This window comes from Trachypithecus francoisi, unplaced genomic scaffold, assembly GCF_009764315.1.
Source record: "Trachypithecus francoisi isolate TF-2019V2 unplaced genomic scaffold, Tfra_2.0 Lachesis_group11, whole genome shotgun sequence".
Taxonomy (NCBI): Eukaryota; Metazoa; Chordata; class Mammalia; order Primates; family Cercopithecidae; genus Trachypithecus; species Trachypithecus francoisi.
The window spans coordinates 66537212-66563855 of record NW_022681456.1 but is presented as its reverse complement, the minus strand read 5'-3'; the positions used below and the strand labels follow the sequence as shown (position 1 = coordinate 66563855).

Genomic DNA, 26644 nt, shown 5'->3' with positions numbered 1-26644 from the left:
TGAATTGAATTGTTAGTTTCCTATAGAGTTGTTTGACCTCTTTATATATTCCAGTTATTAATTCCTTGTTAGATGGGTAGTTTGAAAATATTTTCTCCCATTCTGTGGGTTGTCTCTTCACTTTGTTGACTATCCGTTGCTGTGCAGAAGCTTTTTCACTTGATGTGATCGCATCCTTCCATTTTTGCTTTTATTGCCTGTGCTTGTGGGATATTGCTCAAGACATTTTTGCCCAGACCAACGTCCTGGAGATTTTCCCTAATGTTTTATTGTAGTATTTTCATAGTTTGAGGTCTAGATTCAAGTCGTTAATCCATTTCAATTTGATTTTTGTATATGGTAAGATATAGGGGTCTAGTTTCATTCTTCTGCTATGGATATCCAGTTTTCCCAGCACCATTTATTGAAGAGACCATCTTTTCCCCAGTGTATGTTCTTGGCACCTTTGTCATTATAGAGATCTTTCACTTCTTTGATTAATTCCTAGGTATTTAATTTGATGTGTGGCTATTGTAAATGGGATTACTTTTAAAAAATATTTTTTATTATATTTTAAGTTCTAGGGTACATGTGCACAGCATGCAGGTTTGTTACATATCTATACATGTGCCATGTTGGTGTGCTGCACCCATTAACTCATCATTTACATTAGGTATATCTCCTAATGTTATCCCTCCCCCATTCCCCTATCCCCCCATCCCATGACAGGGCCCGGGTGTGTGATGTTCCCTTTCCTGTGTCCAAGTGTTCTCATTGTTCAATTCCCACCTATGAGTGAGAACATGTGGTGTTTGGTTTTTTGTCCTTGCGATAGTTTGCTGAGAATGATGGTTTCCAGCTGCATCTATGTCCCTACAAAAGATGTGAACTCATCCTTTTTTATGGCCGCATAGTATTCCATGGTGTATATGTGCCACATTTTCTTAATCCAGTCTGTCACTGATGGACATTTGGGTTGGTTCCAAGTCTTTACTATTGTGAATAGTGCCGCAATAAACATACATGTCATGTGTCTTTATAGCAGCATGATTTATAATCCTTTGAGTATATACCCAGTAATGGGATGGCTGGGTCAAATGGTATTTCTAGTTCTAGATCCTTGAGGAATCACCACACTGTCTTCCACAATGGTTGAACTAGTTTACAGTCCCACCAACAGTGTAAAAGTATTCCTGTTTCTCCACATCCTCTCCAGTACCTGTTGTTTCCTGACTTTTTAATGAGCCCAATTCTAACTGGTGTGAGATGGTATCTCATTGTGGTTTTGATTTGCATTTCTCTGATGGTGAGTGATGATGAGCATTTTTTCATGTGTCTGTTGGCTGCATAAATGTATTCTTTTGAGAAGTGTCTGTTCATATCCTTTGCCCACTTTTTGATGGAGTTGTTTTTTTCTTGTAAGTTTGTTTGAGTTCTTCATAGATCCTGGATATTAGCCCTTTGTCAGATGAGTAGATTGCAAAAATTTTCTCCCATTTTGTAGGTTGCCTGTTCACATGATAAATTGTAAAGACCACCAATGCGATGAAGCAACTGTTTCAATTAACGAGCAAAATAACCAGCTAGCATCATGATGACAGGATCAAATTCACACATTAACAATATTAACGTTAAATGTAAATGGGCTAAATGCTCCAATTAAAAGATGCAGCCTGGCAAATTGGATAAAGAGTCAAGACCCATCAGTGTGCTGTATTCAGAGACCCATCTCACGTGCAGAGACACACATAGGCTCAAAATAATGGGAACGAGGAAGATCTACCAAGCAAATGGAAAACAAAAAAGGCAGGGGTTGCAGTCCTAGTCTCTGATAAAACAGACTTTAAACCAACAAAGATCAAGAGACAAAGAAGGCCATTACATAATGGTAAAGGGATCAATTCAACAAGAAGAGCTAACTATCCTAAATATATATGCACCCAATGTAGGAGCACCCAGATTCATAAAGCAAGTCCTTAGAGACCTACAAAGAGACTTAGACTTCCACACAATAATAATGGGAGACTTTAACACCCCACTGTCAACATTAGACAGATCAACGAGACAGAAACTTTACAAGGATATCCAGGACTTGAACTCAGCTCTGCATCAAGCAGACCTAATAGACATCTACAGAACTCTCCATCCCAAATCAACAGAATATAAATTTTCCTCAGCACCACATCGCACTTATTCCAAAATTGACCACATAATTGGAAGTAAAGCACTCCTCAGCAAATGTAAAAGAACAAAAATTGTAGGAAACTGTCTCTCAGACCACAGTGCAATCAAACTAGAACTCAGGATTAAGAAACGCCCTCAAAACCACTCAACTACATGGAAACTGAACAAGCTGCTCCTGAATAACTACTGGGTACATAACAAAATGAAGGCAGAAATAAAGATGTTCTTTGAAACCAATGAGAACAAAGACACAACATATCAGAATCTCTGGGACACATTGAAAGTGGTGTGTAGAGGGAAATTTATAGCACTAAATGCCCACAAGAGAAAGCAGGAAAGATCTGAAATCGACATCCTAACATCACAATTAAAAGAACTAGAGAAGCAAGAGCAAACACATTCAAAAGCTAGCAGAAGGCAAGAAATAATTAAGATCAGAGCAGAACTGAAGGAGATAGAGACACAAAAAGCCCTTCAAAAAATCAATGAATCCAGGAACTGGTTTTTTGAAAAGATCAACAAAATTGATAGACCACTAGCAAGACTAATAAAGAAGAAAAGAGAGAAGAATCAAATAGACGCAATAAAAAATGATAAAGGGGATATCACCACCGACCCCATAGAAATACAAACTACCATCAGAGAATACTATAAACACCTCCAGGCAAATAAACTAGAAAATCTAGAAGAAATGGATACATTCCTGGACATATACACCCTGCCAAGACTAAACCAGGAAGAACTAAAACAATATTTTTCACCTTGTTCACTGTTGGTATATAAAATGCTACCGATTTCTGTATGTTGATTTTGTGTCCTCCAACTTTGCTGAATGTTTATCAGTTCTAATCGTTTTCTTGCAGAGACTTTAGGTTTTTCTAAATAGAAGATCATATCATGTGCAAACCAGGATAAACTGATTTCTTTCTTCTCAATTTGGATGCCTTTTAATATCTTCCTATTGTGTGATTGCTCTAGCTAGGCATGTTGTGCTTCCATTATCATTTGTTTCAAGAAATTTTTAAATTTTCTTCTTAATTTCTTCATTGATTCACTGGTCATTCAGGAGCATATTGTTTAATTTCTATGTATTTGTAGAGTTTCCAAAATTCCTCTTGTTATTAATTTCCAAGTTTATTCCATGTGGTCAGAGAAGATGCTTGATATTATTTCCATTTTTTTGAATGTTTTAAGACTTCTTGTGATGTAACATATGGTCTACTCCTGAGAATGATCCATGTACTGAGGAAAAGAATGTGTATTCTACAGCTCTTGGATGTCAACTCCTGTATATATCTATTAGATCCATTTGTTCTATAGTGCAGATTAAGTAACATGTTTCTTTGTTGATTTTTTTGTCTGGAAGCTATGTCCAATGCTGAAAGTGGGGTATTGAAGTCTCCAGCTATTATTGTATTCTGGCCTATCTCTCTTTAGCTCTAATATTATTTTCTTTATATATCAGGGTGCTCCATTGTTGGGTGCATATATTTTTAAAATTGTTTTATCCTCTTGCTGAATTGACCCCTTTATCATTATATAGTGACCTTCTTTGTCTCTTTTTCTAGTTTTTGTCTTGAAATCTATTTTGCCTGATATGAGTATAGCAGCTCCTGCTCTTTTTTGGTTTCCACTGGCGTGGAATACATTTTCCATTCATTTAGTTTCAGTCTATGTCTATCGTTATAGGTGAAGTGTGTTTCTTGTAGGCAACAGAGCAGTCTTGATTTTTTCAGTCTGTCTTCTGATTGGAGAGTTTAGTCCATTTACACTCAATGTTACTATGACAGGCAAGGACTTACTCCTGCCATTTTGTTATTTGTTTTCTTGTTGTATTGTGGTCTTCTCTTCCTTTTCTCTTTGCTTCCTGTCTTCCTTTAGTGAAAGTGCTTTTTCTGGTGATATGATTTAATTTCTTGCTTTTTAATTTTTGTATGTTCATGGTGTGTTTTCTGACTTGGGGTTACTATGAGGCTTGCACATACTGTCTTATAACTCATTATTTTAACCGGATAAGAATTTAACACTATTTGCATAAATGAACAAGTGAAAAGAAAACTAATAAAAATTCTACGCCTTAATTTCATCCCCCCACTTAACTTTTTATTGTTTCTATTTGTATCTAATTGTACTGACTCTGTCTTGACAAGTTGTTGTAGTTATTATTTTTGATTGGCTCATCATTTAGTCTTTCTACTTAGGATAAGAGTAGTTTACATACCACAGTTAGTGTTATAATATTCTTCATTTTTCTGTGTACTTACTATTACTAGTGAGTTTTGTATCTTCAGGTGATTATTTATTGCTCATCAATGTCCTTTTCTTTCTGATTGATTTACTCCCTTTAGCATGTCTTGTAGAACAGATCTGGTATTGATGAAATCCGTCAACTGTTGTCTGGGAAAGTCTATTTCTCTTTGATGTTTGAAGGATATTTTTGCCAAATATACTGTTACAGGGTAAAAGTTTGTTGTTGTTGTTATTGTTGTTTTTTCCTTCATCACTTTAAATATGTCATGCTACTCTCTCCTAGCTTGTAAGATTTCCACTGAAAAGTCTGCTGCCAGGTGTATCAGAGCTCCATTGTAAGTTATTTGTTTCTATTCTCTTGCAGCTTTTAGGATCCTTTCTCTATCCTTAACCTTTGGGAGTTTGATTATTAAATGCCTTGAGGTAGTCTTCTTTGGGTGAAATCTGCTTGGTGTTCTATAACCCTCTTGTACTTGGATATTTATATCTTTCCCTGGGTTTGGGAAGTTCTCTATTATTATCTCTTTGAATAAACTTTCTACCCCTGTCTCTTTCTCTACTCTTGTTTAAGGCCAACAACTCTTAAATTTGCCCTTCTGAGGCAATTTTCTAGATTGTGTCAGTGCATTTCATTGTTTTTCATCCTTTTCTTCTTTTGTCTCCTCTTTTTGTTTTCAAATAGCCTGTCTTTAAGCTCACTAATTATTTCTTCTGCTTGATCCATTTTGCTATTAAAGAACTCTGATGCATTCTTCAGTATGCCCATTGCATTTTTCAGCTCCAGAATTTCTGCATGATTCTTTTTAATTATTTAAATCTCTTTGTTAAATTTATCTAATAGAATCCTGAATTCCTTCTCTGTGTTGAATTTCTTTGAGTTTCCTCAATACAGCAATCTTTTTTATTTAAAAAATTTTAATTATATAGAAATGGAGGTTTCACTATGTTTACCAGGCTGGCCTCAAACTCCTGGGCTCAAGTGATGCTAACACTTTAGCCTCCCAAAGTGCTGAGATTATAGGCATGAGAACCCACACCTGGCCAGCACAGCTATTTTGAATTCTCTGTCTGAAATGTCACTATCTCTCTTTCTCCAGGATTGGTCCCTAACACCTTATTTAGTTCATTTGGTGAGGTCATGTTTTCCTGGATGGTGTTTATTCTAGTAGATGTTGTATGGTATCTAGGCATCGAGGAGTTAGGTATTTACAGTAGCCTTCACTGTCTGGGCTTATTTGCAAACAATCCTTCTTGGGAAGACTTTCCAGATATTTGAGAGGAGTTGGGTGTTGTGATCTAAGCTGTATGTACTTTAGGTGACACCCCAAGCCCAGTAACACTGTGGTTCTTGCCACCTAAAGTACCACCTTGATGGTCTTGGACAAGATATGGGAGAATCTTCTGGATTACCAGGCAGACTCTTGTCCTCTTCCCTTACTTTCTCCCAAACAAACAGAGTCTCTCTCTGTTCTGAGCCACCTAAAGCTGTGGGTGGAGTGATACAAGCCTCCTGTGGCCACAACCACTATGACTGCACTGGGTGAGACCTGAAGGCAGCACAGCACTGGGTCTTGCCCAAGGCCTGCTATAACCACACCTGGCTACTGCCTATGTTTGCTCAAGGTCCTGGAGATCTATAATCAGCAGGCGGCAAAGCCAGCCAGGCCTGTGTCCTTCCCTTTAGAGTGGTGAGGTCCCCCAAGCCCTGGATGGGTCCAGAGGTACTGTCCAGGCGTCAGGGACTGGAGTCAAAAACTTTAGAAGTCTACCTGGTAATCTATTGTATTGCAGCTGAGCTGGCACTCAAACCACAAGATGTAGTCCTTCCCACTCTTCCCTTCCCTTTCCACAGACAGAGGGACCTCAGCCCATAGTCACCCCCACCCCAAACCACGAAGAGTACTGCCAGACTATTGCCCATGTTCCCTTAAGGCCCAAAGTCTCTTAAATCAGCTTGTGGTGAATGCTGCCTGGCCTGTGACTCACCCTTCGGGGCAATGGGCTCCCCTCTGGCCCAGGGGAGGTCCAAAAATGCCAGCAAAGGGTCAAGTCCTAGAATCAGGGACCCTGAGGGCCTGCTTGGTGCTCTACCCCTCTGTTACCATGTTGTCTCAGAGCTAAGCCAGCATGTCTCAGAGACTCATCCAAGGCCCTCGATGTAGTACTCGGGTATCACTACTGGTTGTTCAGGGTCCAAGGGCTCTTCAGTTAGCAGGTGACTGATGCTGCCAGGACTGGGTCTTTTCTTCAAGACAGCAGGTTCCCTTCTGACCCAGGGTGTGTCTAGAAATGTTCTCCAGGAGCGAGGGTCTGGAATGGGGGCCTCACAGCTCTGTCTGGTGCCCTATCCTGCAATAGCTGCGCTGGTGTCTAAGATGCAAGACTGTCTCTCCTACTCTTTCCTCTCTTCTCTTCAAGCAGAGGAAGGAGTCTCTTTTGGAGCCCCGAGCTGAGCAGTATGGGATTAGGCGAGGGGTGATGCCACACTCCCTTGGCTGCCCCAGCTGATATCTCAGTATGCACTCCGAGTCCACTGTCTCCGGGCCAAGTTCAGCATTAGGCCTCTCCTAAGAGTTGCAGACCTTATGGCCTAGACTGCCTTTCATGTTTACTTGGAGACTGCTGTAGCCTTCTGTGGTGAAGTTTGCAGGCACTCAGTTCAGACTGCTAGGATCAGTGATTCCCCTCTTGCTAGGCCTGATTTAAATGCTCCCTCCATTGGCAGGCATCGACTGAGTTTGGTCCGGTTTTCCTTTTTGCTCTGACAGAACAGCCCTGAATTGAGTCCTCAATTCCTGTGTTCCCCTCCCCCGGCTCCCAGAGACCCTGCACCCCCCTGCCGCAGCCAGGGGTGGGGTAGGGTGGTGTCAGCAATTCAGGACTGTTTTTCTCTCTCTTCAGTGCCTCTTTCAGTGAGATGAAGTTAAAACCAGATACTATGCGTGCTCACCTGATTTTTAGTTCTCATGAAGGTGTTTTTTCTGTGTAGATAGTTATTAACTCAGTGTCCTTGCGGGGATGGGTTGGGAGGGGCAATGATGGAAACTCTTACTCCGTCATCTTGCTTTTCCTCCTTTCTCCCTCTCTAAACAGACCAGAATGTGGCTCTGAACACTATCTCATTTTTTATTACATTAAATTAAAATGTGAAAGTTATGATTGATGATTTGTTAGGCCTCAATATGTTCTTTTTCCCATTCTCATTAGTTAATAAAAATGCCAACCCTTAACTAAACTGATAGAAAATTTATCGAACTGCATAATAGTTAAACTTAGTTGCTTTGCTTTGCTTTGTTTTTTAGCTTTCTTTTATCCCTTTACATTTTTAATAAGGCATTTTGAGTAATGCAAAGGAATAAACAGAAGCTAACAAAGGGCACTGAAATAATGAGCATTGAAATAATAATCCTCATATGAATTCAAGCAATGAATTCAAAGTTCAGTCCATGGCTTATGTATTGTCATGCCCTGGTCATCCGTCTAGTGAACCACACCGATGCACACTCTTAACAGTAACTGAGGTAGGCATTTAGTTCTTGAGCAAGAAAGAACACTTTAGCAAGTTAGGGAAGAAAGAAGCATTCTCTTTCTACAAATGTATGCAACGTTTGTTAACACAACAGCTATAACTATCACTTTAAACCATCTACTACGTGTCAGCACTGTGCTAAGTGTAATATGGGTTATTTAAAATTCCTGCAACAAGCTGAGCACAGTGGCTCATGCTTGTAATCCCAGCATTTTGGGAGGCTGAGGCGGGTGGATCACCTGAGGTCAGGAGTTCAAGACCAGCTTGGCCAACATGGCAAAACCCTATCTCTACTAAAAATACAAAAATTAGCTGGACGTGGTGGTTGATGCACGTTTCTACTCCCAGCTACTCGGGAGGCTAAGGCAGAAGCATCGTTTGAACCTAGGAGGGTGGAGGTTGCAGTGAGCCAAAATTGTACCACTGCACTCCAGCCTGGGTGACAGAGTGAGAGTCTGTCTCAAAATAATAATAATAATGATAATAATAAATAAAATACAATTCCTGCAATAGCTTTGTAAAAATAGGTATTATTTTTCTGATTCCATAAATAAGACAATTAAGCCTCTAAGAAGTTAATTAACTTGCTTAGAAGTTCACACAGCTAGAAAATGGCTAACAGAGCACATTCTCAGAATCCTCTTCTGATATCAATGAGTAAACTTGGCTATTGATGAATAGATCTTATTAATGACTGTTATTTGATGTTAAGTCCATTTCAGCTTCCAAAGCACTATCACATATACTGTTTCTTCTTGTTCAGTCTTCATAACAATTCTGTGAGTAGGTCACTGCAATCCCACTCCACAGATGAAGAAACTGAGGCTCCAAGTATTGCAACTATGAAAGCAAGTCAATTCTGGAGACATGCGTGAAAGCACTCTAACTAAAGACCAGTGTTCTATTTCTGAAGGGAAAATTAACTGCACTTCTTTCCAGAGAAGCCTGACTCACTGGAAACGAGCAAAATCAAAATAAGCATAATAATCTCCTCAACCTATGGGCCCAGTGAGAAGGGAGGAGAGGTCCCCAGCACAGAGGAGAGCAAGGATTACTGCTTTTACCAACCTGAGTCAGTGCACACTAAAGGCTGGTGTATGTGCACACTTGTGTGTACGTGCACACTGGTAGCCTGCAGGTGCCCGAGGATTGCTGAGGTCTTTTGCATCCCCCTGGGACAAGTAAAGGAAACTCTACCAGTGTGTTATAGCCAGGACCACAGTGTGTGCCTTGTTGCCTCAGACTGTGCTGGAGAGAGTCCCAGAGGGATCCTCCTCTTATGGGGCTGGCTTGGCTCTTGCCAAGAACTGCCAGGCATTTAAGATACAATCTTCACCTACACACATTCCCAGCAAACCCTTCAGATTGTAGCCCCCACAGCCTTCGCACTTTCTCAACTCAAGCGTGGCATTGTGCCTACCTTCAAACTCTGCATTGTAACAAAAGTGAAGCCTCTTTTTGGATGATAGGGCCTGCAGGCTACAGCTACTTTAGAGAACTGACTGGTGGCCAAATTGAGAAATATTTGTTAAAAGGGGGCTTTTGCCAGGACATTTTCTCTGGGGACCATTATCAATAAATCTGAAGAAAGAAGCCACAGCTGAAAAACCCATAGCATTAAGGAGCCTACTGTACTCTTTCCTTTTGGGAATTACTGACTCTAGATAATCTCTTCGAATCTTTGGGTCATATTTGTTTCATTATTTAATATCACAAGAACTCAATCGCACAATAGAAAATATTCACAAATCTGCATTTATGTCAAGGGCTAAAAGGTGTCCACAATAATGTAGCTTTGGGGTTGTGCTTAAAATAAAATAATAATCGAAGTTTACTATTTCTTTCCTAGCATCTGTCCCTACCCAATTACTCTACTCAATTATTTTTAGGAATTGGCTCCTGGCATTGATTCTTGAAGCCAGAGGTATTGTCTGTGCTGTCTCTTGGAATCATTTTTCCACTTGACACACCCAGAGTTAGAGAGAGGAGTAGGCTGGATGGGTCTGTTGGAGTGTTATTGTTCATACAGTCTGTGTCAGCAAGGGCTGCAATCAGCTTGTTTGTCACATGTCTCCAAGCCTCACTCAGGCAGGCATGGGGATAATAGCCACTAATCCAGCTACACAGAGAAAACTGGAGCCTTATGGGTGCTGAGCACCTTTTCTGTATCCTGTCCCCTGAACTAGAAGTCTGGGTTTATATCACAAGTCATCTTTTACCTAAATACACTATTTTTCAAAAAAAAGAAGAAAGCCACCTTTGAAGGGTTAACATCAATGAATAGTTGGAAACTTGTTAAGAAATTTTTTTCCCTAACACATTTTAAAGTTTAGGAAAACCTAGAAATGCAATGCCCAAAAAAAGCTAGCTTCTGTCTGTATTTCTAAACCATTTTTGCATCTTTAAAAAGATGTGTGTGCAATCTCAGGGAGGAAGGGAAGGAATATATATGCCATTGCTGACTTCCTACTTCTAAAGATAGTACTTTAATATCTACAAATCAGACTCACTACTTTGGTATTATATATCAAAAGACATAGAGTTTCAAAATAATGCAATTCTAGGACCCTCCTCACCCTCCGCTTCTCACTTATATTTATCTTTCCTAAAGTACAAAGACCTTCAGAATCCTGAAAGGGATTCAAACAATTCAACATTTTTTTTTTCCTGAGGCTAGATTAAAATTTACCTTTGCTTTATCTATATGTAGCAAGTAGAATTTGCTAAACAAAGAAGTAGTATAAACTCATATTCAGGATTGTTGCTCCATTTACTTAAGAAAGGGGTTTCATCACCTTTGAAGATATTTTAACATCATTTGAAGGCAAATAATGAGTGAACAAATTACAAAGTATTTGTTCAGACAGGAAAGATATTTTTTAGCGCTTACCTGAAAGCACCAAAACTTCTTTTAAAATGGTACAGTTTCTCAGTAATTCACAGTAGGCTTCCCTCCATTTATTTCAAATGGATGAAATTTTATTGACCATGAAAATGGTATAATACTGGGAGGAGAATTCCCAATGAGGGTTGAGTCTTGGCTAACTAGTTGGGTTAGCCAGGCAGCATAGTGGAGGTGGATTTGGCATTTGTGTTCTCATTCATTTACTCTAAGAATATGTTTGTGTATATGTATTTTAGCATCTATCAGCACTATGCCACACACTAAAGATAACAGAGGATAAAACCTGCACATTGCCCAGGCTTGGCCTCACAGAACTTACAGTCAAATGGGGAATAGAGGAGTTATCATCCAGTAGGTGCTTTGACAAGGGAAGAGCAGGATTCTTTGGAAGTGTATGGATGGAGCCCCTCAAACAGATCTGGAGAAGTGACATCTAAGCTGAGACCTGGAGGAGCAGGAGGAGTTGGAGAAGGGAGATATACAGAGGAATTTTTTAGATTACAATGTAGGTGAAACCACAGAGACAAAGGAGAGCATGGACAGGAGATGTGAGACAGAGGAAAAGAAAGTTCCATAACTTGGAGCTTAGAGGGCAAAGGTGCTGGTTCTGGCAAGACAGGAAGCTCTACAGGTATAAAAATGCTGTAAAGCCTGACTTCTCAGAGGTATCCAACACAGTTCAACTCACCTTCTCTCTTGAAGTATCTTCCTTCCCTTTTAGGCTTCCATAACACCACAGTCTCTTTGTTTTCCTCCTACTTCATAGATTACTTCTCGGTCTCCTTTGATGTCTCATTTTACCTTGCTTAATCTCTAAATATTAGAGTTCCTCAAGACTTAGTCCTCTGCACTCTTCTCTGCTCTATTTACCTCCTACATACATTTACCAAGTGATTTCATCCAGCCATGTGACTTTAAATAGAATCTATGCCAATGAATGACCTCCAAATCTCTATCCCCTGCCTCTTCCCCCAAATCCAGATTTATGTCTATTTGCTTCCTTGATCACTCTCTTTAGCTGTTCAATAGGCAACTCAGACACAATACTCAATTAGTTAGAATGCACTTGGCTGTAAGCAACAGAAATCTTCAACTCAAATGGCTTAAATAGTAAGGTCATTCTTACAGTGTTGTTCCTGGCCTAGGTAGTTCACAGGGATGGCATTGTAGGTGAGAAAAAATTTTTCTTCAAAACTCTTAAGTTTTGTTATTGGGGTCTGCAAAAAGTTTTTCTTCAAAACTCTTAAGTTTTGTTACTGGGGTCTGCAAAGGAAGATTAACAGGAAAAGAAGTTTATTTATGCATGTAATGCTCATACATGCAGGAATGCTCAGTGATGAGTTAGTCAAAGGGATGATTAGAATTTGGGGCTTATAAACCTAACTTAGTAGGAGAAAGGAAAGTGGGAGAAAAGGTTTCTATGGGAAGGACAAATAGGTTTTTTAAAAGAAAGAAAAATGGGTTTTTGGGAGGACAAATCAGAGAGAAAGGTTTTGTTAATGTTTGTCTCTACAGTCTGAGCCATCTTTCCATCTCCTTCAGGGTGATAGAACCTCCCTGTGGAAAGGATTTATGATAAGTTTACTCAAGGTCTCTCTCCTGGCATCAGATCCACCCCAATGAGGGAATTTATGGCAGCCTGATTTCCCAGATACAAATTTCTTCTTTTAGTCAGATAAGGGAAGTTCCGAGAAGGCTTCTTTCTGCATCTGTTGAATTTCAAATGCGTTTGAAATAAGGATAAAAATCCTTATGCCAAAGTCACATATTTCGAAGATGGCATATCCTGATCCCTTTCAGTGCTGCATTCTTTTAGTTGAACAAAATTGTACAAAGGGATTTCAGTGTCATGAATTGGGTTTTGGGATAATTCTGAAATTGGGAATCACTGAAGGGCCTAGATTAGTATGATTCTTCTTAGCTCTGACCTAGCCTCCTTTTATAATTCTAATCACCATAGGAATCAAATTAAAGTCGAGATATTTTTGACCTATTGTAGTACCTTTTGTAGTATAGGTAGTATATATTTTGATATATTATAATGCCTACCATCTGCTAATTCTTGTGGTGAACTTCAGATCTGGGGTATTGATTAATAGCATAAATAGTCCCCTTTAATGGCCTCCTGTATCCCTGCCTTTCCCCTGAAACTTTTTTGTTCCTGCCAAGTTTGACCTTGAACTCATCTATGAGACTTGCTTAGGCCAATGGAGTGTCAGCAAATGTGACACAACCAGAAGTTTTAAAAGTGATTGTTCATTAAGAACAAACCTAGGCTGGCTTGCTAGAGGAGAGGGGACCACATGGGGCAGAGATGAGCTGTCCCAAATGGGGCCGTTCTAGATGAGGTGGTCTCCAGACAGTTGCCCAGCTAACCACAAATGCATGAGCATGCCCAGCCAAGACCAGTTCAGTCTAGTCCAAGTCAGCAGAACTGCCTAGCTGATCTGTAGACTCGTCATAAATAATAAATAGTAGTTAACTTAAGTCACTAGCATTAGGGTGGATTGTTATGTAATAAAAGCTAACATACATGTGGAAAATTCCTAACTTTTTTGAATGGAAAGGATGTGAGAACACCTTAACAGAGGAGCTTATAGGAGTAGGGTTACTTCAAACTGTATCTTTCAGGTGTGGAATTTTTTATTTCTTGGATTTCTCAAGATAGAAAATTTCTCAACTGACCATGCTTCTCACAAAACACGCTGTCATACCTTGGCTAAGTAAGATGGTAACTCTGAGTTGTTTCTGCTAATAGGCCATCCTCCCTTGACATGCAAAATTGTATAATGGTAAACTTCTCCTCTCTATGTGCAGAAGGTTGTGTTGCAACAGTGCTGGAAGAAGGCTGGTTACTGGACAGAGACCTGTGGAAGCTGTTAAGAGGTAGCACAAGGCTGTCTCATGAGCACAGGAGATGCAATCCCGAAGTAGGAACCATCACAGTCATTTGTGGAATGGTCCCTGTGGAGATGAATTTCCAGCAAATTATTTGGCACTAGCTCTTTAAATCCTCTGAGGTCATGACAAACCTCTGGCCAGAGTTTCACACAATGACTGGTCACTTCTCTCAGGTCACAGTGATGCCCTTCATTTGTCAAAGGACTGCTACCAACTTCTAATTACCTGCTAATCTTTATCCTTCATTTCCTCCACTCAACGGATGCTATCAAACTTTCAGTTTAACATTCAGCTTGCTGTCCTTTGTTGTGCCTTTGCAGAAGGTCTGGCACCATCACTTAGACACTTCTTGACACACTTTTATGTCAGAAAGAGAAGCTGCAAGGGAAAAACAACATGCATGACCACATGTGCTCTGTTCAGCTCTCATTGGTCAGTAGTGGCTGCTACACAGCATGGCTATGCTTGCTGACAGAAGGATCTGCTGGGCTGGCTCTCAGGGAATGAGAGGATATGATCGTTCCAAATATGTATTGATAATAGAATACAATGTATCATTTAATAAGGTAAATACACTTGGTCTTGAACCTGTAGATATGGAGGGCCTTGAACTTCTGCAGATTTTGGTATCAGCACAGGGTCCTGGAACCAGTTCCCTGTGGATACCAAGGGAACAATGTACTTCAAATTACAGTAAAGCTATAAAAATTGTAGCTTACTGATTAAGCACATAGACTTTAGAATCAGACAGGCCTGGGCGCAAATTAAGATTGATGATTTATTAGTGCTCTCATTGTGAGCTTATTACTTAACCTCTCTATGCCACTGTGCAATGAAGACAGTAATTCCCACTTCCTGGGGATCTTGCAAGGAATAAATGAGATATAGCATGTAAAATGCCTAATACAGTACTTAATACCTAGTAGGCACTCAGTAATTATAGGTGATGGTAATAATGATGATTACCTAAGATAATTTTCTCCCATATATATTCTACCCAACAATAGTGTATTTGGAAATATTAATAGGTGTACTGTGAAATAAAGATTTCAGAGGTCACAGAGAACATTAATATGTAGTGAAGAAGCTAGTTGAGTTTTATTTAACACAGCTTTTCCCACATTGATTTGAAGACAGAACCTTTTTTTTTTTTTTTTTCTTGGAACGCCTATTGACATCTGTGGGACAGCACTGTCCTCCGAGACCCCTGTTTGGACATTGCTGGCTCATGAAAGTAATTTTCAGTTATTTGACTGTTGAAAAATCCCTCACCAGAAAGCAAAATGAGAATTGAATATAAAGAAGTATTACGTGTAAAAACCTGGCCTCCGTGGGTATGGGAGCAATGTTGCGGTTGGCTTGCAGCCTCTCTGGAGTCTGGGAACACAGAAGATCATCATCTCAGCCACCTGCTGTGAAGGGGCAGCGTGTGGTGCAGCGGGGCAGGCTTTTAACTTCTGAGTCAGAATTGGCTGTTCCATCTGCCAGCCTCACTTTGAAACAGAAGCCACTGAGGGCTTTTTCCCAGTGGCAGCTCAGTCCCCTGAAGACAAGCCCTGAACTCTGGACTGTCCTCACTAAGACCACCCAAGGCCAAAATGAACTTTTCCGTCAGCCAGAAGTGGCCACACATTTTTTTTATTTTTGTTTGTTTGAGTTTATTTTGTAGGCAACTACATGAAGCACAGACCCAGGAGGCCTAAGCTGGCCTTGGTGTAGGAGAAGCTGGGCACAGGGATGTTTTTGAAGAAGAAAGTGACCACTTGTCAAAGAATTCGGGATTGATTCCTAATGCAGAGTGACTCCTCAGGAGACCCAGGTTCTATTGGCCACCCCTCTTGAATAACAGCTGGTTATTCAGGCTAGGGAAAGTGTTTTTGTTTTCTAAGGGGAAGTTTATAGAAAGTGAGAGAAGGTAGATATGAGATCCAAAAGACAAAGTAAAAAGAAATGTGTGTTCTTTAAGGTAAGTGTAGGTACTTTTTAAGCATAATATTGAATTAACATGTGGTGTAATATTGAATTTATATACTGTCAATATTGAATTGATGAAGGGAAATCTGCAAGCGAAGGAGACACCAAACTGCTTTTGTGATCGGATAGTCTGTATATCTTGCTACTGAGAAAATGTTTAATCCCATGCTTCATAAATAGCTACATGGCACAGAGAAAGATGGAATACTTACCAATTCACTTATGAAGTGAGCAAAACTAAAACCATCATATAACATTTTGACAAAAACCATCAAACAAACTCTCTGCCAGAACTATTAAAAACACAAAAGTCTTTGGATGCAACTGACACTGACTTAGGAAGATAAATTTAAAATGAGCAGAAATACTTTGAAATTAAATTCTTAATACCTTACATTAAATTAAATAATTAAATTGAAATCTTTTTTTTTTTTTTTTTTTTTTTTTTGAGACGAAGTCTTGCTCTGTCGCCCAGGCTGGGGTGGAGTGGCCGGATCTCAGCTCACTGCAAGCTCTGCCTCCCGGATTCACGCCATTCTCCTGCCTCAGCCTCCCAAGTAGCTGGGACTACAGGCGCCCGCCACCTCGCCCGGCTAGTTTTTTGTATTTTTAGTAGATACGGGGTTTCACCGTGTTAGCCATGATGGTCTCAATCTCCTGACCTCGTGATCCGCCCGTCTCGGCCTCCCAAAGTGCTGGGATTACAGGCTTGAGCCACCGCACCCGGCCTGAAATCTTAAAGACTATAATCAGAGCAAGTAAGGTTTACCATAGAAATGTAAGGAATGGTTTATTAATGGGAAATCTATAAAGAAAATATGTCATTTCAAAATGACAAAAGAAAAAAATTACATAATCATCTTAGCAGATGATACACATTTGTGATTAAAAATATTGTCATGTAGGAAAAGAGGGTACTTCCTTAACAGTACTTATACAAGTAGTCACTGGCAACATACTGTAGTAGAGTGTTCACATTAGAACTGGAAATACGTTAAGAATATATTACCTTCACTATTTAGTATTATTTAATAGTATTATCTTCACTTTTAAATATTTTTCTGGAAGTTGTAGCCATTGAAATAAGATAGGAAACAAACAAAAGACAGCGTGATAATTAATTTTAGGTGTCAACTTGGCTGGGCTATGGTGCTGAGATGTTCGGTCAAACACCAGCATAGATGTTGCTGTGAAAATATTTTTCAGATGTGAATTTAAATTAGTAGACTTTGAGGAAAACAGATTATCCCTCATAACGTGGGTGGGCTTCAGCCAATCAGGCCTTAGGAGAAAAGACCTAGTTCCCTCAAGCAAGAAGAAATTCTGCCTCTGGACTGCCTTTGGACTTGAGACTGCAGCATCAGCTCCTCCCTGGGTCTCTAGCCTGCTGGCCTGTCCTGCATATGTTGAATTTTCCAGCTCCAGAATTATGTGAGCCAATTTCTTAAAATACAGTCTCTGTATACACACACACACACACACACACACACACACACACACACACACCCTATTGGTTCTGTTTTTCTCTGGAGAACTCTAATACAAATAGCAACAATAGCTAACACCTACTGAATGCTTTCTATGTGCCAGGCAATGTTTTGAGGGATATACATGTATGTATTAACTCATTTAATCCTCACAATAACCCTAAAAGGTAGTGCTGTTTTTGTCCTTATTAAAAACTAATTAGAATGAAATATTCTGAGGATTCGTAAGAGTCTCTGGGCTAATTAAAGGAGAAGAACCCAAAGCCTCAAGTTCCTACCGCATGCCCTTTTACTTTTAGGCAACAACTCCAACTGTCTCATTCTGGGTAAGGTTTACCAGTACTCTGGGACCTTGCATTGATGATGAAATTAATCCTGTTATCCGGGTGGTAGTCAGTTGAATTGGACACAGGCTGGGAAGCAATCGTATTCAGGAAATTCTGTAGAGATCGGACTTGTACTCTGATGATCCTGTATTAGTTTCCTATTGCATTTGTAACAAATTATGGTACCACAAACTTAGAGGCTTACCATTCTGGAGGTCAGATGTCCTAAAACTGAGATGTCAGCAGGGCTGAGTTTCAGGGAAGAGTCTGTTTCCTTCCAGCTTCCAGAGGCCACCTATATTCCTTGGCCCATAGCCCTTTCTCCAGGCCATCTTAAAATTTATCTGACCTCTGCTTTCATTTTCCATGACCTCTCTCTCTGATTCTGACCCTCTTCCCTCGCTATTATAAGAGCCGTTATGATTACTTTGAACCCACCTGGATCATCCACAATAATCTGTCTTCTCAAGATCTATAACTTAATCACATCTGCAAAGTTCCTTTTGCCAGGGAAGGTAATGTATTCACAGGTTTCAGAGATTAGCCTATGGACATCTTTGGAGGGTCATTATTCTGTCTATCATACATACCAAGCATAGGTGAAAGACACTAGCATCTCTTTCCTATGGAGAAGTATGCATGTAATGGATCGAAAACAATAAATGCTGGCTTCTCAAACTCGTATTATTATCCCAAAAGATATTTCAACCTTCAGTGTTTTCCTGTTCCTGGTTTTCTGGGGGCAAACCTGCAGCACAACCCAGTTTGAGAAAACTGTACCACTGGAAAGGAGAATTTTCTTACAACCCTGCCTTCTACCTTTTCCATATATGCATAATGTAACAAAACTAGGAAGAAACATAGATCCATGTCATCTGGTTGCAGGGAAGTCTGTGTCTAATACAGAAACAAAAGACAAATTCACAGTGGACAAGATCAATAGCTATGACCTACTTAAAAGTTCAAAACTGTAGAATTTTAAAAAACAGAAACAAAATTAAAAGACAAACAATAAAGTAGAAAACTACTTACAAAATGTATAACAAATGGTTAATATATTTAATCCATAAAGAGCAGTTATAAATTAATAAGAGGAAAACACTCCCAAGGCAGCATGGGCAAAAGAAACAGATATGTCACAAAGGAAAAGAAACAGATACGTCACAAAGGAAAATATCAAATGGCTTATATACACATGAAAATACTTAACCTCATAAGCAGAAAGGGAATGTAAACAAAAATAACCTGAAAAATGTAAAAACACATAATGACCAATGCTGGTGAAGATGTGGTGAAGCTTTCCAGGCTCCTTCCTGATTGCTGGTAAGAGCAGGAATGGGTACAACATTTCTGGGGTCCCGTTTGACAATATGTATTAAAAGCTTACATGCCCTATGACCCAGAAATTTCACTTACAGTCATTTATTTGAAGGAAATCATCAGAGGACTATGCAAAAATCAGGCTGCAAGGATTTTCCACATAGTCTGTATATTTAAAACATACATGTATATGTAAGAACAAAAGAAAGGAAATCATTTGAATGTCTGAAGGAAAGATTGGTTAACTTTATTATAATCAGCTGTAAAATAGAATATTATATAGCGCTTCATGAGAATTTTATCCATTCAATCTTATGTATTACCTGATTGTGTATTTACTATTTTCTTTTACTAGAAAACAAGGGCAGGTACTCTTTCTTTAACTGCTGTGCTCTAGGGGACTTGAATGTATGGGATGATACAAACCATATTTTTCAAATAACAACATGTGAAACATCTACAGTTTGAAAAGAAACAGTATCAAGGTAGAAAAATTGTGGAGAGTAAGATGCAAAAGAAAAAGGGATTAGAAGGAAACACGTCAAAATATTTATACCGATTATCTCTGGATGTTGAGATTGAAGATGATTTAATATTTTTTCACAGTATGTTTTACAGTTCCCAAATTCACCATAATGACCATTAATTTCACAGTTTGAAAATATTTAATAAATAAATACAATTTTAAAAGAAGAGTAATAGTGCCTTCTGTCAAAATCACAACTTGTTCTCCTGACCTTTTAGTGGGCTACTCAAAGTGAGATGTGTGGACCAATGGAACCTTGAAACTTGTGTGAAATACAGAATCACAACCCACTACTAAGTCAGAATTTGAATTTTATCAAGATACTCAGGTAATTCATTTATACATTAACATTTGAGAATGTTTTAGAGTATTTGTAACTGATCATATCATAACTGTATTGAGTTATGCTCTCTGTATTGCTAATTGCTATCAAGATGTAGTATTCAGCATTCTGTACAAATGAGTTAATACAATTTTAAATATCTTTGCGGCATTGAAGTAACTTCCACACAATTTCAGTAAATTGCCTCATTATTGCATTTGGATGCAAATAATTCAGAACCACTAGGGTGAAACCTGCCCTGATATTTGCCTCTGCCCTCGCCCTTGCTGCTGGCTGTTTTAACCTCTGGTTCAGTGTCTGTGAAGACATCCTGCCCTCTTTCCCTCACCCCATTGCCTCCATTAACTCATCCTTGCATTAACTACTAATGTTGCTTTTGTTCACCTGCTCGCCCACGTGGATCTGCGTGCTCCTGTTCCATATAGTCATATGCACTGTCACTGCTGAGATTACTCAGAGATTTTAAAAACCTATTGATCACTTAGTATTAGGCAGACAACAGTTGCTTTTCAAAGCAAAAAAATTTTCTGAGATTTATTTATTTCAATTGTTGAACGTTTGACAGATAATTGTTTCATAGGACAGTACATGACCTTGAAGGCCTCTTAATAAAATGGCAAGAGTGAGGGGGATGGGAGGCAGGCAACATGTAGAAATATCACACAGTGAGCAGATGGGATATGTGCCTTTGACAAAACACAAGAAGGGAGCAATCATAGTGTCCAGGGAAAGCCAGGAAGGATTTGGGGAGAAGTGAAATCCTTCTGTCACCTTCTAACTCCTACTCAGATGAAGTTACTGCCATAGCAGATACATCCGTAGGCTGTACACATATCACTGTTAATTGTCATCTTCCCTGGCAGACTGATAGTTCAATGATGGCACAGAGCACATCTCTCAGGCTCACAAAGGGAGTGCTTAATCTATTTTTGTTAAATGAAGGGATCTGATCTGAATCTTAGAGAGTTGGACTTGGCATTGAGGTTGGGTGGATGTTCCTTGGGGCAGAGGACGTAGCCTGCACCACGGCAAGAAGACTAGAACACCACAGCCTGCTTTGACTGGCATCAGCATACCATCTCCAAACTGCCTATCAGTGGATCAGGGAGACATTTCCATTTTGAAAAAGGCTTGTCTACCAAACTGGGGGTTACAGAGAATAAAACCTTTTGGCCAGCTACCGGTGACAGATTTAAAGTTAAACCACCAGTCACAGGCACATCTCAGAATATGGTTCCTTCTTTCAAAGGAAGGGCTGTGATTATGCTAAGCCTGTCCAGGAATCCCCAGCCTGTGCTTTATTTATGGCTGCCCCCTTCAAAGCAGAGTGCAAATGTGCTTGGAATGAGCAGACAGGCAGGCACAGCTTTGCAGCCTGGGTACCTAGAGCTTCTAGAAAAGGAAGCAGAGTTGGAGGGCTGCCAAGACAGTAAGCTGTCTGCAGCATGACCAGGAAGAGGAAAAGCTAGGCGTTTTTGTCTCCAGTGCCTCCTCATCATTTTCTCAATATCCTGTGGCATTTGAACAGGCCGCTGTTGGTTTTCGGCAGGGTGATGTGCATGGTGACATTTGTATTAGTTGTTCCTGATGACTGCCTTTTCTTTACCAAACCATAACAAAAGGGGGAGTTACTCCAGAAAATTGAAAGTCTGTGTGTACCAAGGGCAAAAACCCCATCAAATTTGGGACGTGTGTCCTTTGGCTGCTGGAAAGGGGCCTGTAACATAGCCCTTGGTCACCCACTTGTCCTATGCCTGGGGCACTGTGCAGGTTTGGCTGGCAGAGGGGCTCTCCCTGTCAGTAAATACTGTGCTATAGGACACAGAAGCTGGAGGTGAGCAGGCCAAAGGGATGCCTGGAGGATCCTGAAATGCTGGTTTTAGAAACCTGCTTCTTAGTGAAGGTAGCCACTCCCTAGGGCTGTGCTGTGTCACCCTGCCCTGCAGCTCTTGAGGCATTGCCAGGCATGCACTCCATGTCACCCGAGAGAAATCACACCTTCAGGTTCAGTAGAGGCCATTGCCCCAGCAGAAGGATGTGGAAAGAACATTTGAGATGTGACATTCTGCACTGAACTCAATATAACCTCGCATAGCTGTTTGCTTCAGTCCCAAACCAGCTTCCTTTAACCTCTAGTGAAAATGTTTCCCACATGTGTCAAAGAAGACTTATCAGCAAAGTCTGATGGGACTAGGATGTATAGGAACCAAGGTAGGGAGGAGGAACTTTCTCACTGATTCTTCACCCAGAGCAGAAACTACCTTTTCTCATTTCTCTTTAGTATGCTGGGGTGGTTTGACTCTTCAAATACTTTTGGAGCTTGGTTCCAAAAATGCAGTCCCTGACCACAGGGAGCTGAATACAAAGGCTGCCTCTTAGAGAACATGTTTTATGTGCTCCTGAACGCTTTCACATATCCATAGTCCCCATGGAAAGACACAGCCCATCTTGTGAGGTGCCTGAGGTCCATGCTAGGTTCCTTTGATGCATGCAGACATGAAGGAAGCTAACAAGGGTCTGCCCTGCAAGGGACCCAGGACTCTGGACTCTGGGGCCTACTGCAGCACCATGGACACTTGTCTTCACCCCTTTATCGTAGGCCTGCAATGGTACTGTGTATGGTGGAGGAATAGACAGCCTAGTGGGGCAAATTTACTTTCTTCTACCTCTGAGACTTGTATCTTTTTGTGAGACCTTTAGTGTAGTATCTTTCTTGGTTTAGTCTAAATATAGTTTTCAGTAGGCAGGAGAGTAATGCTTAGAAAGTATACAACTTGCTGATGTCAGGGGGAGAGAGATCTAATTTCTATCATATCAGAGTTCCCCAACCCCGGCCATAGACCTGTACTGGTCCGTGGTCTGTTAGGAACCTGGCCATACAGCAGGAAGTGAGCCACAGGTGAGCGAGCATTACTGCCTGAGCTCCACCTCCTGTCAGATCAGCAGCGGCATTAGATTCTCATAGGCGTGCAAACCCTATTGTGAACTGTGCATGTGAGGAATCTAGGTTGCATGCTCCCTGTGACAATCTAATAAGGCCTGATGATCTGAGGTGGAACAGTTTCACCCCAAAACCTCCCTGATCTGTGGAAAAACTGTCTCCCATGAAACCAGTCCCTGGTGCCAAAATAGATTGGGGGCCACTGTATCATGCCATATAATTCAGCTTTTATATGACTCATACTTGTTTATTCAACTCATTGTCCTAGTTCTCATCTAAAGTAGTTAATATTTGGGTCTACAATAGCTGCCTTCTTGGCAATTCTGCCAACATATTCCTCGAAGAATCCTATATTCACGAGCCTCCTGTGGAAGACATCAAGGCTCTGAAGAGAGCTCCAGACAAAGGAAATGTCTGCATTCTAGGAAGGGCATACTTTGAGAGGGGCTACTTTTCCTAATTTGCACAAAAGCCCCCAGTGGGTTAATGATGTCTCTGGCAAAAACAGAACTCTGGCAGGTTATTTAGATACATTATCCCTTTTCTTCTCAGCATGGAGTTTTGGGAGGGCCATTCTCTGCCCAACCCTTTACCACTTTTAACTATTAAAATATTGTAAGCATTCCAGGCCGGGCATGGTGGCTCATGCCTGTAATCCCAGCACTTTGGGATACTGAGGCAGGAGGATCACCTGAGGCCAGGAGTTTGAGACCAGCCTGGCCAACATGGCCAGGTCTCTACTAAAAATACAAAAAATTAGCCAGGTGTGGTGGCAGGTGCCTGTAATTCCAGCAACTCGGAAGGCTGAGGCAGGAGAATAGCTTGAACCCAGGAGGCAGAGGTATATATATGTACATATATGTACTTATATGAGTACTTCTATATATGTACTAGTATATATATATAAGAAATATTCCGATGGGGGGTGCAGAGCAAGATGGCCGAATAGGAACAGCTCCAGTCTCCAACTCCCAGCGCGAGCAACACAGAAGACTGATGATTTCTGCATTTTCAACTGAGGTACTGGGTTCATCTCACTAGGGAGTGCTGGACAATTGGTGCTGGTCAGCCGCTGCAGCCCGACCAGCGAGAGCTGAAGCAGGGTGAGGCATCGCCTCACCTGGGAAGCTCAAGGGGGAAGGGAATCCCTTTTCCTAGCCAGGGGAACTGAGACACACAACACCTGGAAAATTGGGTAACTCCCACCCCAATACTGCGCTTTAAGCAAATGGGCACACCAGGAGATTATATCCCACACCTGGCCGGGAGGGTCCCACGCCCACGGAGCCTCCCTCATTGCTAGCACAGCAGTCTGCGATCTAACCGCAAGGCAGCAGCGAGGCTGGGGGAGGGGCGCCCGCCATTGCTGAGGCTTAAGTAGGTAAACAAAGCCGCTGGGAAGCTCGAACTGGGTGGAGCTCACAGCAGCTCAAGGAAGCCTGCCTGTCTCTGTAGACTCCACCTCTGGGGACAGGGCACAGCTAATCAACAACAACAACAACAAAAAGCAACAGAAACCTCTGCAGACGCAAACGACTCTGTCTGACAGCTTTGAAGAGAGCAGTGGATCTTCCAACATGGGGGTTGAGATCTGAGAAAGGACAGACTGCCTGCTCAAGTGGGTCCCTGACCCCTGAGTAGCCTAATTGGGAGACATCCCCCACTAGGGGCAGACTGACACCCCACACCTCACAGGGTGGAGTACACCCCTGAGAGGAAGCTTCCAAAGTAAGAATCAGACAGGTACACTCACTGTTCAGCAATATTCTATCTTCTGCAGCCTCTGCTGCTGATACCCAGGCAAACAGGGTCTGGAGTGGACCTCAAGCAATCTCCAACAGACCTACAGCTGAGGGTCCTGACTGTTAGAAGGAAAACTATCAAACAGGAAGGACACCTACACCAAAACCCCATCAGTACGTCACCATCATCAAAGACCAGAGGCAGATAAAACCACAAAGATGGGGAAAAAGCAGGGCAGAAAAGCTGGAAATTCAAAAAATAAGAGCGCATCTCCCCCTGCAAAGGAGCGCAGCTTATCGCCAGCAACGGATCAAAGCTGTACGGAGAATGACTTTGATGAGATGAGAGAAGAAGGCTTCATTCCATCAAACTTCTCAGAGCTAAAGGAGGAGTTACGTACCCAGCGCAAAGAAACTAAAAATCTTGAAAAAAGAGTGGAAGAATTGATAGCTAGAATAATTAATGCAGAGAAGGTCATAAACGAACTGACAGAGATGAAAACCATGACACGAGAAATACGTGACAAATGCACAAACTTCAGTAACTGACTCGATCAACTGGAAGAAAAAGTATCAGCGACTGAGGATCAAATGAATGAAATGAAGCGAGAAGAGAAACCAAAAGAAAAAAGAAGGAAAAGAAATGAACAAAGCCTGCAAGAAGTATGGGATTAAGTAAAAAGACCAAATCTACATCTGATTGGGGTGCCTGAAAGTGAGGGGAAAACAGAACCAAGTTGGAAAACACTCTTCAGGATATCATCTAGGAGGACTTCCCCAACCTAGTAAGGCAGGCCAACATTCAAATTCAGGAAATACAGAGAACGCCACAAAGATACTCCTCGAGAAGAGCAACTCCAAGACACATAATTGCCAGATTCACCAAAGTTGAAATGAAGGAAAAAATCTGAAGGGCAGCCAGAGAGAAAGGTGGGTTACCCACAAAGGGAAGCCCATCAGACTAACAGCAGATCTCTCGGCAGAAAATCTCCAAGCCAGAAGAGAGTGGGGGCCAATATTCAACATTCTTAAAGAAAATAATTTTCAACCCAGAATTTCATATCCAGCCAAACTAAGTTTCATCAGTGAAGGAGAAATAAAATCCTTTACAGATAAGCAAATGCTTAGAGATTTTGTCACCACCAGGCCTGCCTTACAAGAGACCCTGAAGGAAGCACTAAACATGGAAAGGAAGAACCAGTACCAGCCATTGCAAAAACATGCCAAAATGTAAAGACCATCGAGGCTAGGAAGAAACTGCATCAACTAACGAGCAAAATAACCAGTTAATATCATAATGGCAGGATCAAGTTCACACATAACAATATTAACCTTAAATGTAAATGGAGTAAATGCTCCAACTAAAAGACACAGACTGGCAAACTGGATAAAGAGTCAAGACCCATCAGTCTGCTGTATTCAGGAGACCCATCCCACATGCAGACATACATAGGCTCAAAATAAAGGGATGGAGAAAGATCTACCAAGCAAATGGAGAACAAAAAGAAGCAGGGGTTGCAATCCCAGTCTCTGATAAAACAGACTTTAAACCATCAAAGATCAAAAGAGACACAGAAGGCCATTACATAATGGTAAAGGGATCAATTCAACAGGAAGAGCTAACTATCCTAAATATATATGCACCCAATACAGGAGCACCCAGATTCATAAAGCAAGTCCTTAGAGACTTACAAAGAGACTTAGACTCCCATACAATAATAATGGGAGACTTCAACACTCCACTGTCAACATTAGACAGATCAACAAGACAGAAAGTTAACAAGGATATCCAGGAATTGAACTCATCTCTGCAGCAAGCAGACCTAATAGACATCTACAGAACTCTCCACCCCAAATCAACAGAATATACATTCTTCTCAGCACCACATCACACTTATTCCAAAACTGACCACATAATTGGAAGTAAAGCACTCCTCAGAAAATGTACAAGAACAGAAATTATAACAAACTGTCTCTCAGACCACAGTGCAATCAAACTAGAACTCAGGACTAAGAAACTCAATCAAAACTGCTCAACTACATGGAAACTGAACAACCTGCTCCTGAATGACTACTGGGTACATAACAAAATGAAGGCAGAAATAAAGATGTTCTTTGAAACCAATGAGAACAAAGATACAACATACCAGAATCTCTGGGACACATTTAAAGCAGTGTGTAAAGGGAAATTTATAGCACTAAATGCCCACAAGAGAAAGCAGGAAAGATCTAAAATG

The 26644-nt window shown here is 40.8% G+C and overlaps 1 long non-coding RNA gene across 1 annotated transcript in view; it reads left to right on the top strand.

The window, feature by feature from the left end:
* Positions 1-26644, top strand: part of LOC117089790 — a 180233-nt gene that overhangs the window by 23767 nt on the left and 129822 nt on the right. The window contains exon 5 of the long non-coding RNA XR_004439755.1: positions 19600-19709. This is a non-coding gene — a long non-coding RNA (uncharacterized LOC117089790). The remainder of the gene's footprint in view (positions 1-19599; positions 19710-26644) is intronic.